Source organism: Perna viridis, chromosome 11 (assembly GCF_037379345.1).
Source record: "Perna viridis isolate PV_CMFRI_1.1 ecotype Kerala chromosome 11, ASM3737934v1, whole genome shotgun sequence".
NCBI lineage: Eukaryota > Metazoa > Mollusca > Bivalvia > Mytilida > Mytilidae > Perna > Perna viridis.
Genome location: NC_142455.1, coordinates 28,563,481 through 28,575,803, shown reverse-complemented (window position 1 = coordinate 28,575,803; position 12,323 = coordinate 28,563,481). Strand labels below are relative to the sequence as shown.

General features: G+C 30.9%; 1 protein-coding gene across 2 annotated transcripts in view; it reads right to left on the bottom strand.

Moving 5' to 3' along the window:
* Positions 1 to 7,372, bottom strand: part of LOC148603614 (5-hydroxytryptamine receptor-like) — a 76,420-nt gene extending 69,048 nt beyond the window's left edge. For both annotated transcript variants that reach the window (XM_088551740.1, XM_088551742.1), the window contains exon 1: positions 7,300 to 7,372. The gene's annotated coding sequence lies outside the window, so the exon portion shown is untranslated. The remainder of the gene's footprint in view (positions 1 to 7,299) is intronic.
* Positions 7,373 to 12,323: the final 4,951 nt, after the last annotated feature.

The window sequence follows — 12,323 nt, the reverse complement described above, 5'->3', positions numbered from 1 at the left end:
ATACATTTATCTGATAGGATTTCTTCCTGCTATAAGAGCGTATTGTGGCGTTTAAGAAAATCTAATTAGTCTAATGGCCTATCTACCAGATAAAAGATGGGTTATTTAATGGTAGATTTTTACAGCTATATACTTAAATAGTTTGCGAAATCTCACAAAGCGTGAAGGTTGTAGCTTCTGTTGACGAGAACATATTTTATTTGTTTCATTTTGAAATCGAAAATTGTTAATTTTATAGCGTTAATATTCGACATGTGTTAATCTAACTATATCTCTCATTGACAAAAACATTAAATTGTTATGGTGTTGAATCGTACTTGATTTGATATGATTTATAATCAAGTTTTCCCAATAGTCTCTTGATAAATCACCAACAAAAATTAAGAAAAACACTGATTTATATACATGTTTTAATTTCTTTGAAGTTTAAAAACTAATTGCTAATGTTTATCAATTTTAGCGGTTTAAATACAATGGTAGAAAGTGCAACATGTATCTTTAACGTAAACCGAGTGTGGAATCACAAATTTAAGTGAAAGCTTAATAACTCATGTTATTTAGTTTAAACATCATAACAAATGAGAATCAGGTATTTAAAATTTCACGAGTAATAAAACCTTTTTTCTTCGACGATCCCTTTGAAATATTGGCCGCTTGACTTTCAGTATCTGTCGTGGTGGGAATTGAAGCGATCTTCAGTTTCGTCAATGTTTGTCCCCTAATGTTACGGGAGAACAACGTAAGAAACGTCACTTTCAATCAATATGGTTTTATAAACAATGCAATAGAATCGTGACCCTACAGCCGATTGCAACGGTGATGTTTTATATGAATATTTCGTATCACATCGTCCACGGTGTGATATTACAAAATAGAGCTGTCTCAAAAGTAGATAAAAACGATAAAGTATCGACATGATTCCCACATATTTTTTTCACAAGCATACGGTAATCATATGTTACCAGGCAAATATTACCTGATAAGAACAATATGATCATCGTACAAATCGAGGAAACTGTACAAGGAAGAACTCAATGAAAACAAAAGAAATATGAAAGAAACATTCATCAAAGTGAACCAATTAACGATTATCATTTTCACATCAATTGCATTGAGATGGTAGTGTTATGTACATAACAAAATGATAATGTAAAGGAAGGGTAATTTGTGGACAACTTCACCCCAAATAAAGAGACCACAGACCCAAAACGAGTCATACATGCAACATACAGACCAGAAGAAACAGTATATGGAGCCCCTACTAAAATCCGGGGACGAAGTGTTACTTGATATTGGCAAGCTTTGTTATTTCTAGCAGATGAAAACATATATTGGTATGAAAACCAGTGATCTGTGCAGAGGAAGTCGAAATAACAAACTACAGACTGTTGCCATGGTGAAGTTTTTAATACCTTACTCTCCTTGTAACTACGACAGCACCAAATTCAAATCATTGACCTCTAGTGAATGTGTGAATCCTGATGTAGTAAACAAGTCACTAAACACTCCTCATCTACTATTACTGACATTTGGCTGTCTGGGTAGAATTGCCCTCAGTGATACAATTACCAATAAACATATGTTAAGGGTTAAAACAAAAGCTAATTGACTTTGATCTTTGATAAATTGAAGCAGAGAATGTTTCTTACATTGATTAATGATCTATCCCTTCTACGAAAAGAATGTGATATATATCTACGTTTAAATTGGGCTTTTCATCTCGCCTTTTCAAAGTCTTTTTTATTAAACTTATACCTTTTCTCCATTTCTTATTGTGTAGTGTTTGAGCTGATGTTTTGTTTTCTATATATCAAACTTTATCAAAGAGTTTCTGTATTGATGCCATTTACCTATGTCAAAATGTTCAAAATATTGATAGTATCATTCTCTTAACCACTTGACCAACTTCCAAAATTTTTATGACAAATATATCAAGCTACATTACATCAATTGAAATATGCAAATCCCCTACTAATAACAAATCCTGTTCTTTTAACTTGAAATCCTTTAAAAAATTCCAATACCTGAAAAGCTACATGTTTCATCTTCAATCTATTCCTTTGACGATCAATGCTTTTATTTCACTTTTAATCAATTTAAGCAAAACATGAACACTGTGACTGCAATGCAAATAATTTAAGGAAAACAATTGGAAACATTATCATTCCGAAAAAAACTTTTTTGACAAAAGTGCAAGCCGTAACTTCTACACCGAGATAACAGTTTCATAAAAAAAACAAAGCGGATTTATAAGGTAGATTTAATATGAAAAAAAATGTTTCTGTTTACATATTCTAAACATTGAAACATGAGGAATTTTTTTTTTTTTTTTTTTTAATTTGGAAACTGCAATTAAGGAATCAATACGTTAAGCATAAATATGTTCTCTCCAAGTATAATACCACAAAAGAGAAATAAATAAAATTATCTCGACATTCAAACACCAACTGCCACAGTATTGATTAACTTTGCTACATTGTAAAACATAAATTTGATAAATGGCCTTTGTCTGACCTTTAGATCTCAACTCTTTCTATCATCAAAATCACATCCTGCATTTAAGCAGGAGTAAGTAAACATATGTCAGTGAGAATAAACATGAGGAAATAGTCTTACAGAATATGACATGATGCAGATGAACATGAATTTTAGTGCTGCTTCATGCTCCCGATTTTCAGTTGAGTCCAAAATGCTATTTTACTTTTATTCATTTGTAAATTCATGTTCTTTGTTGAGTGTGTCTGTATTCCCTGTTTAGTCTGTGTCCCTTGATGATATTGTTTTGATTTCGGCTGGAGACTTGGTTCCATTGTTTACTTTTTAAACCATTACGTCAATTGTAAATTCAATAAGGTCGTCAGATCACAAAGAAAACATACTATTATGTCAATCATTTCTGAGAATTTTCAGTGATATGTTGTGCATCCTCTTTAATTTCATCAAAATCTATCGAACATTTATCATACAAAATGTACAGTTTCCTTAAAGTAAATTACGAAATACGTTTGATTTAAACCAAAATTAAAGAAAAAAATTAAAAGTTACAAGCGTAGAAAATTAAATACGAAATTAAGTTTACTTGAAAATTAAGTGTCTTGACGACTATTCAGGGTCCATCGGACAGAAGAAATATACAAAACACTGTGATTGAAGATTCATAAAAATGGAAATGCATGCATGCTTTTCAATCATGGAGAACTATAAGACAAAGCATTGTGCCTTAATAACTTAATTATTTAAAATATTTGAAATTGACCCCGGCAATAATGATCTTCATGATGATGTTGCCATTTAAAATATACGAGGCAAGTTGAGAAATAGGTAGTATGTTAAGAAAGGCCGTGTTTAGGTTGTAAGCGTGAAATGCTGTAGTCTTGACTATAATTAATTACATCTCCAAAATGAAAAATCACTTTTGCTTAATCACCATATGTTGTTTTACCCTAGCAGTAATCAACCTCAACAGACGATTTGTTATATGAACCAATTAAAACATGAACGGCATCACAAACTCAACAAATTACCGCGGTATCGTCGGATTGGGCTTATTATATTTTATAACAAGGAAGTTTCGAACTTATATTGACAGGCATGCCAATGAAAGTGTACATGGTTTCACATTAAAATGCAAGGGGTTTTTATATTATAAAATATTTGTTGTAAAATTGTAATGAAAGTTCAATATGCACAAATTACCGATTAAAAGACGATCAATAGCGTCTTGCATTCGTGAAGCAAATATGATACGTAAATATATTCAAAAATAGGCGAGCAAGACGGTCATGTAGTTTCATACAGCAAAAATTGTGGTCTTTATATCATTGCGAGTAGAATAATAATATTCCATATTTAGAAGATCTTTTAACGTGAGCAATTTAAAAACATATATTTCGAGAATAGAAAACTATGTATTTTTCCAAATTGATTAACAAAAGTTGAAAGTATTTACAGGAATATTATTTTAATGCATTGATCACACTGTTATTTTGTTATTATTACCTTCATGAAAGACAATACTATAGTGATGACAATGTCAGATTTACTTCTATCGAAATGTACTTTTTGTAACGCATGGACGTTACATTAAATTATATTTTATTTAATGTTCATCATATTTCATCATTTAAAATTCATAAAATGCTGTTCTTAGGTTTTCAATATCGAAGAGAGCATGTTTCTGTAAACATTAACATAGTAATATATACAGCGTTTCACACTAATATCGGACATTTTCGCGGATATTTTATTTATATCTTTAATTGTCGATAATAAATTTTTTTCGAAACGTTAAAATTGTCAAATTGTAAGAACCATCGCAATCTCAAAACAGTGCGAAAGTTGATTGATTGTCACATCCTAAAAATTTCCCATGTCACAGAAGTACATATTTTGTTTATAAATGTATCTACCAGTATTGTATATGAAACATCCCTTTTGTAAATTAATGTAATTTGGTAAAAGGCATGTAATAACCTCTGATTCCATTAGATGGTGTTTCAAAAATCATTTGGCAATTCATCATTCTGAGTGAGTCCCAACTCATTTAAATGAACCAGAGAACATTAGAACACTGTCTGGAAAAGAGGTTTCTGAATGCAAGGAATTCAGGTCTTATTACTGAGAGATAGTTTTTCTATAAAAACATCCCTAATGCTCCTGAATGTAACAACAGAATAAATCTATGTTTCGTAATGAATAAAATTTACATACCATTGAGGAATGTATACTACTGATATTGTATCAATGATCTTGTGTCTCCAGTCTTATAATACTTTGATGGTTGACGGTAAAATGAATAAGAATTTACATGCAAGTCGGTCTTCAAAGGATGAATTATTGTCATAATGAAAAAGGGAATAAACAGGCCGGACTGTGAAAGTTAGTTCATGGTATGTTTGTCGCAAACGGTAATCGTTGCAGTTTTCCTGAACATTTTTTATGGATGAAGATAATTTTAACCACATTTTTGGAAGTGAGCATAATGTTCCTTATAAAGAGTTCAATCTTTTTGAGAATATAAAAATGAAATAGAAATCATATTAATCTATTTTTTTCTGATTGCAAAAATTGTTTTAATATGATGTGATACCGTGTCTCTTTTTTAAATAAAATGCGTTTTGCTCCTGTCGTGTTACGCTTAAACGGTTCGCATACGGTCAATGTAGAATGTTTTACATTTCAAGAGGTATATATATTCAAGCAATTTGCTCTTTATGAGTTAACGTTTTTAAACAATATCAACAAGAAATAACATAAACTTCAAATAGGCAAAAAAATTCTGATACGATTTTGTAGGTGCTGGTTGTTTTGGTATCTGTTTATTGACAAAGCCAAAACAATGACAATTACAGGGGTAAATTATGATAATGATAATGATTGATTAATATAAAACAAATATATCTAATACGATATCATGAAATGTTATGGGATAAAAAAAATATTTGGCTCTTTCCACGTATTGTGGCATGTCTTTTTTATCTAAGTACTTCAACAGACTAATGGAGAAAACTGTATGTGATCTTGAAATGCACGCAATTGTACTTTGTTTCATGATAGAGTAATCAAGGTAATCTAGCGAATATCAAATTAATGTGATCCAAGGACAATGGCAAGACATGGAAAACAGACACACACAACAAAAAACATGAAATAACCGAAATAATACATAAAAAACAACAAAAGGACATCACTAAAGCCTGGAAGCTTTGGCAAGGGGTGAAAAGAGTGAAAGGCATGAAGTTTCGAATCAGCAATTCCCATGGATCTTGGCGAATCCATTTCCGGAACAGTAAGTCTGTGAAATATACTTTTCATGAGAACCCTTTTTGTAAAAAAAGATTTAAATCATTTCAAACGCTATTTTTATTAAGACTTAAACACATATCCATGTATATAGGTAGAAGAGGTTAAATCTTGACAGTTTTTGGACGAGTGAAATCTAAACAGTACTAAGTTAGTACGCCAATTTGAACTCTGAAAAAAAACTTCTATCATATTAGATTACGAAAACCTTCTGTTTTCGCGGGAAATAACAATAGTTTATCGCCTTGCCTATACTCATTTCTAGCAATAAATTACATCGTAACTCCCATCATATCCCGACCGTTATTGCTTTTCAATACTGAACAGGCGATCAACATTCGTCATGATAGAATAACGGAATTATATCGCAACGCATTACTGAGAAAAATGCATTCGTTGTCCAATAAAAGGTTAATACATTAAATAACGTATTATTAACTTTAGATGGAGGCTTGTTTTGTTATCATCGTTCTACAAGTACATATAGTAATTTTATCATATCCAACGCCTGATTATTCCACCATCCTTTATAAACTTTTATGTCCGTCGGTCTTTACTTTTGCGCTATTTTTATATAAAAAAAAGTGTATTCTTACCACATTATTCTGACTCTATGGTGCTTGGGTGAGAAAGATCTCACAATAAACCTGTATTGGTAGCAAATCTTGCATAAAATGGAATATTTTACAAATCTTAAAGTTTTCAAATTCAATCTATTGTAATTTTTATGTAATAAATGGTGAGTAGAATAAACATGTCTTTAAGGTCACCGTGAAGTATATTTTGTTTTATTTGGCAGTTCTGAATTGAGTGGCTTTAATAATTACTGCTGCCCGTATTGAAAGTTTGACTTGCATTGTTGTATTTTTCAATTAAAAATGAAATCATTGTTTAATGGGCATTTCCCCATTTCATTGCTTAAAGAATATATATACACTGCACTATAGAGCAGGAAGTTTAACAATTCAAGTACTGTGCTTGTAAGTTTTAAAAAATCGCTAAGAATATAGCCATGGATTTCAAGTCAGTCCAGAAACAGTTCTAATTTCGATAATGGCGATATTCTTTGTCATTTGAGTCGTTTGTTAATGTTTATTAGAGTAATTGTTATTTTTAATTTAAAATTGTACAATTGTTAAATCATTCAAACTCATAAATGCTTTTTTCTTCAAAAATATTAAGTATGTCTTTAACAGTTATTATTTTAACCTCTCGCATTTTGAACAAATAAGAACTTATCATGTCAAAGATTAACATAAGAAATACATATTTTATACTTTTAAGATGTGTTTCCTGCAAACATATACCCATTTCAGTAAATGAATTCCAATTTATGACATTGAATCCGATAAGCAAGAACGGTTGATGTAGAACGAAAAATATAAGTGGAAATTTCAAAAGATAGCATAAGTTATGAAGAAAGTCATTTTTGTTTTAATTTTTGTTTGTAAATGATAAAAAAATATCAAAAGTCATTTAATATCAAAACATACTCACATTCACAGTATTTATATCCAGATAATTCGGTTGATTAATAACTTTCAAAGCGTAAAACCTCCCTGTAAGAAATAGAAATCAAAGTTTATTTTCTCTAGATACAAAACAATCGTTTACGATAACGCAGTCTTACATTATGTCATAGTTGCTGGTATAATAATCAGATCGAATCTGGTATCGACATTATTTTCCGTTCAGACGTTGGCACTATCTTAATTACTACTGTTTTCTTACGTGAGACGCTTGTATTTACTACTTTTCCTACCTTTGATTAAACATGTGAAAAAAGAGTCTTTGTAATCATAAATAGCCCTTCTAACGGTTAACCATTTACATCTATTGTTACCCTAGAAATAATGTAAATACTTAAATCAATATACAAAAAGACAAAAGTCATAACAAAATGAATGGTAGTGATATCATAAAGACGAGTATGACAGTACTGACTTCGTATTGTGGTGTTTAGAACGTGTATGACGCAATTTGTCATTGGCATTTATAGATATTTTGTAAAATTATGATTGAAAATCTAATGTGGTTGACATAAATGAAAAAGAATGTAACTATAAAAACAAATAAAAGTTACTGATTCGTTGCATGCTAGTCATCGGCATCTGTTTACAATTTCATTTCATATATAAAGAATACTGACATTGAATGGGAATGACGAAAATATTCATATTGTGTATAATTCATTTTACTGCTTGAATATGAAAAGCATTCTTGAATTTGTAATGAGGCATTTTGAGTAATATAAGAAATTTGCGCTTAAAAAAGGCGCATCACTTTTCTTAAAGTAAGAAAAGATAACATTGAACGACGGGATCGAACAATAGGAAAATACCGAAATAGTTGCACTTGATAAAATTGGTATGTGTTCCAGCTGAACATTGGGCAAGAATTGCAATGATAAAAACGTTTGTACATGTAAAGATACTAAATGAATATTATTTCAATGTTTTAGAGACTCATTAAATATTTTATTCCATTCCTTTTATAGCAACCCGTATTTTTCTGTCATTTTTTGAAATGTCATTTTAAGATTGAGATTCACTTTCATTTACGATTTGTTCAAATTTCAATTTTCATTAACAACATTCATTTGTGGAAACGGTTTTATGTGTAATAACACCTAGATGAACTGTCCCGTACTACCATACATCGTGTACTAAGTTACAGCCCTAGATTAATCCTACGAGGAGGAATGACCCGGCCAGGGAAAGCTATATTTTAATATAGCTTAGCTGGTCGAGTGGTCTAGGGCGCTGGACTTAGTGCAGGCGGTGTTGCCATAGATGTCACAGCGGTACGAGTCCGAGTCCCGCGGAGGGAACGACCAAAAATTTGCGAAGCAAATTTGACAGTTCTAACATCGTTGGGAAATTTTCAGACCCTTCTATAAGTTAACGTTATCTTCCCTTTATCAATTTGATCCGATGGAGCAGTGTAGCGAATAGAGTCGTCACATTCTTAGACGTTATATATATATATATATATATATTATTATTATTACAAAGCTCTTTTGGCATTGATATCGTTCAATAACATCAACTGTCAAAGATTATCTCGATGCACAATCATCCCATCAGTTACATGTCCGATCATCCCTGTTGAAATTTTGTAATTAGGGCATGATTTCCTTCCTAATTTGTCAATTTCACCGAGCCTGCAAACACACATACTGTAATCCTTATTTAAATATCATAACCACTTGGATATTTATTTTACAACGGAGTTCTATGTTAAAAGCATGAAATAAATAAGACAAAAAATATTTGGATTTTACTCTTTATTAACTTGTACAGCTAATTTTGAAAAAAAAATTCCAATGTGAAGTAATATAGAACAAATGATGCTTTAATATAAATCTATAATCCTTACATCTACATATGCCATACTGTCGTCCCAGTATTAATTTGCTAACCCAGTATGTAGTATATAGGTTAATAAGCGGATTTAGGGCCTGCAGACATATTAATCAAAATGCGATCCTATTTAGGCGTTTATTGGTCTTGTGAGGAATGAACATACCAGGATCGTAGATTTAAGGAGTTCATAGTACCTAGAATCAGCTTCAGACATAGTTCCTTAAATTGGAATATAATGTATAAAATTTTGATATATTTTCAATGTTATAAAGTTAATATACTCAAATCTATGTCTGCCTTTTTCACACATCTTGTTTAAAACACGTTTGAATGAAAATATGATCTTTATTTAACTTATAGTTTGAGTAATTGTATGGTTTTATTAAATGTACAACTTTGGCAAAATAAATATCATGATCAAAATTGCTATGTATTATTTTTATCATTTATTTGCAATTCTTCTAGTCAAAAATTTTGTTATATGGTTATTTTACCCTTCAATCATATTGCCAAAAATTAAACAACGTTTCGAGGAAAGATCATAGGAATGTAATCAAAGGATAAAAACAAGACAGGCAAAAAGGAACACACAACAAATAACATGAAATAACTTAAATTACACGTCATTGAAACATAAGTAAATGAGCAACGCGGACTCTGTTAAATTATCAGTAACACATTGTCTTCAAAGTAAATTACATTATCCTATTGTTGGCGACAGAACGCTTCAATGGTTAAAACTGTTTGCATTGCCTTGAAAAGATTATATTAAGTACCATACAGTCTGCGCGAAATACTGTCCTTTGTCTTGAATTAAAAAGCCATTTATTTGGTGACTAAATTTGAATGCTTTTGCTTTAAAAATTTAAAATAATAAAACACGATTACATAGATGTATCCAAGCTCCATGCAGGGTAGACGTCCGTTCCGTCTCTTACTAACCGCTGCCTTTCGAAATTATCGAACACTCGTCAAATAAAACGTTGTATGACTATCGGATAACGTCTCGTAAAATCCCCGACTTCGCAAGATTTTATGATTTTCTAGAGGGCTGGCTGCAACGTCAAGAGTGATTTTCGAACGTTAGACGATAGTTCGGAACTTGCGATATAGCATGCCTTGAAAACTGGAAAAAATCTCAAATAATAACTACGTTGTACAGATATTTAGATATGTTGCATCATATACGCAACCTTGTATGCCAATTGCTCCACTTGATAACAAATCTTTCTGAAACTAGTCTTCAATTTCAAATTAAGCTGCCATTCCTTAGGAAATCCAATGCTTTATTGGTATGAATAATATCCAACTGGTTTTTATAATGCATGGATACATTTTGATAGATGGTATGGAATGTCAATAAACAAATTAGATCACATCATTAAACACTGTAATTGGCAAAAAACATAAACATGATCATTTGATCATGGTTAGTTTACAAATGTTGAATGGGACGAACGATGGCAAATAATTTTCTCCATTTGCAATCACCTTATCTTCAATCCCATATCACCCTCTTTCAAAATACCTCATTTTCTTAATCTTTTTCCTAATTGCAAAATTACTGACTCCAATTGAGTTTTACAATATTTCAAAACTGCAATAATCATGAAATAAAACAAACGCTACTTTATGAAATGTTATATCCGATACAAAGTGTATTAAGTTCATTCCCTAATATTTTATCAATTTACCAGAGACAAAGAAACAAATTGTAACTAGGTACTTATGTTCGTAGTGTTCATATGGAAACAAAATTTAAGCATTCTATTCCCAAATTACTCAAAGGAATTGCTTTTTAAATTAACCATAATTTTCTATGTACAGTCTACAATGTGTCCACTAAAGAATGAAATAGTTTTAATATACATTTGTACAATGGATTTTATCAGTGAAAATAAAGAACGGAGTTTTTGTTATAGGATATGAAGATACATGTAGCAATAATATTTTCACTTCTCGTCCTTATGTGTCTTTCATTTATATATTTCGTTTTGTTTGCTTTGTGTGTCCTCAATTTATATGCTCCCGATTTTTTTATGCATCGATATCTATTGGTGTTCCTTTTATTTGTGCTGCAGTATTTTTGCTTTGTTTCTGTTTTCAGTAAACCATGAGACAAAATGAAAGTACTTTTATTGATGTGAAAAGATGCATTAGTAATGTCATGAGTTATCAGCGACACATTGTCTTCAATGTTAATTGCGTTGTCATTTGGTTGGAGACTTCACGCTTCGCTGGTTAAAAGTGTTTGTTAAAGTCATATCAAACATTATGCAGTACGAGCGACAACATGTCCTCTGTCTTGAATTAAAAAACAATTGATTTGGAGACAAAACTCCGTAACATAAAAACTGAATGCATTTGTTTCGTAAATTGAATAAATTGACTCTGATTGATGATCTGAAAATGTCAGGGTAGTCATATGGTACCGTGAATCACTATACACGGAATCAATTATTATGAAAGTGTCCAATCTCAAATTATTACCTATAAACGCAACGCAAATGGACAAAATCTAAATCAAACTGGGATTGAAACAGTTTCAAAGTCTTACATATTTTTTGTTATCCATGCAATATGCTCATACATAAAAGTTTATTTCCTATAATAGATATATCTACTAATTACCTTAACATTATTTAATGTGACTTCTCTGTACCTAAGAGCTGTTCCACTTTCTATACCTTCCTAAGTGATATAGTACTCAGAAAATTATTATGATTATACAAAGAATTGAGACAGCAGCTGATATGACACCGATTTTATCGCCGATGTTACGTAATATCAAAGAAAACTGAAAAAAGGTATGTGTTCTTTTTTGTAGAAAATTGATTAACTGAGATGATTTATCACAAAATAGGACATATTTTTTTACGAATTGAGCGTGTAATCCCTTGTGCTGAATATGAATCGTCTTTCCTATGGAAGAAATCCATTTGTTAAGTAATCTCTACTTCCTGACAAAGACGGGGAAGGAAAATTAGTGTACATTTAATGACTTCACCAATATAGGAACTGATTTACCGTGTATTCATGACATTGAAATGTAAAAAAATATTGAATTTTCATAAAAACTTCAAATTATGTTTTAAATACTGTAAAATTGGACCGATTTTTTAACACCCACATGTGTTTTGAAAAAGCATAAATAAA